Source organism: Dermacentor silvarum, chromosome 5, assembly GCF_013339745.2.
Source record: "Dermacentor silvarum isolate Dsil-2018 chromosome 5, BIME_Dsil_1.4, whole genome shotgun sequence".
NCBI classification, from domain to species: domain Eukaryota; kingdom Metazoa; phylum Arthropoda; class Arachnida; order Ixodida; family Ixodidae; genus Dermacentor; species Dermacentor silvarum.
The window spans coordinates 106,208,537-106,210,054 of NC_051158.1; positions in this window are offsets into that span (position 1 = coordinate 106,208,537).

A 1,518-nucleotide genomic window follows, 5' to 3' on the forward strand; every position below is an offset into this window, starting at 1 on the left:
AAATTATCCTTTTTTATGCAGCCTGTCGAGCCAAGGTTTCTTTACATGGCCATGGCGCTCAAGGAAGAAACCGAGACTGTAGACTGCCAACGTTCATTCCTGTTCCGGCAAAGACGGGCCAGCAGTAACCAGCAGGATTTTACAAAGTGAACTCATCACAGCTTGAGCCACTCCATGCCACAAGCAGTGGCTCCTCGAGCCACCGTGCAAAGGGTCCTTGGGCACAAGTCCAACTCAGTGCCACAACCTTTCTTCTGCAGTTTTTCCACCTACTTAGCTAACCAGGTGGGTCAAAGATGGCAGAGGGAAAGGGAATCACAGCTTTAAGCATAGAACCTGCTCAAGCTTATTGCAGTTTGAGAGTGAACAGCGAACGAGAAATAGGTAGAGAGAAATAGGACACCTCTTCTCCCTCGGAGAATTGGCAGTGAAAAAAAAACAGCTTATGAAGGCTTGAATATTGGTCGGAATAATTGGCATAGGTAGGATATGACTATGAATGTTTCTGGCAAAGGTAGTGGTAGTAGGCTGAGTAATCAAGGAGTTTAGATATAGATTAGAAAACAATTTCATTACACAACCGAATTTTAAATCAATCCCAATAATTCTTTTGGCGGTGTATGCATGTTGAGCGACAATGCTTCTTGATGCCTGCTTCTTCTGAGATCATTCTTATGCTGCATAATTCACCTGTTCAAGTTCCATGTTTCCTCCCGTCCAAGCAAATTTACATTCATCACAAGAAAACTTATAGATGATTTCCAGAAACTTGCCTGATTAAATGAGAGAGCAGCATGCACCCCAGGCTTTCTTAGATATGCGTTCAAGAGCCTCAGATCTCGTAAATGTTAGACATACTCCCTGCTGAGCAAGGTCTTGGTATTATCTACAAGGTCATTTCAGAATATGAGTTTGCTTAAGTTGGAGAAACGGTCAATCGAAGACATGTCAAGCGATAATCGCTGTCGATGCATCTACATTCCAACTGAAATAAAAGTAAATATAGCACCAAATGCAAGAAATTATTGGGATGATGCCATTCTTGCAGTGGAATGAAATCCTTCTTCTAATCTAAATATGCAATCCATAATAATTCAGACTACTAAATACTTCCAAAGGGGTTGCGTCGTGAATTATGCATGTTGTATTCCGTATTTTCTTACTATAAGACCGAACGATGCTTAAACAGCAGAGAAAACATTAAGAGCTGAGTACTTAATTTTATATTGCTCCATAAATCAGTTTCCCTGCCAACATCAGCGTCCCGCGCTAATAATTTGGGAGAATGTGTGAAACAAGGCACCTGACCCATAGGGTAGTGCTGTTCACTTTGTTTGGGAATGAAGTCATACTGTACATGTATGTGATAGCCATACGTGTCATTCCTTTAAAAAAAAGGAAGCAAAACTGCGAGTCTGCCTAAGTGGAACAGATTCATTAAAAAAAATGTTTTGTGCATAAAACACAAGACGAAGAAAGGAGCAACACAAGCACGAATCGCGTTCTAACAACTGGTTT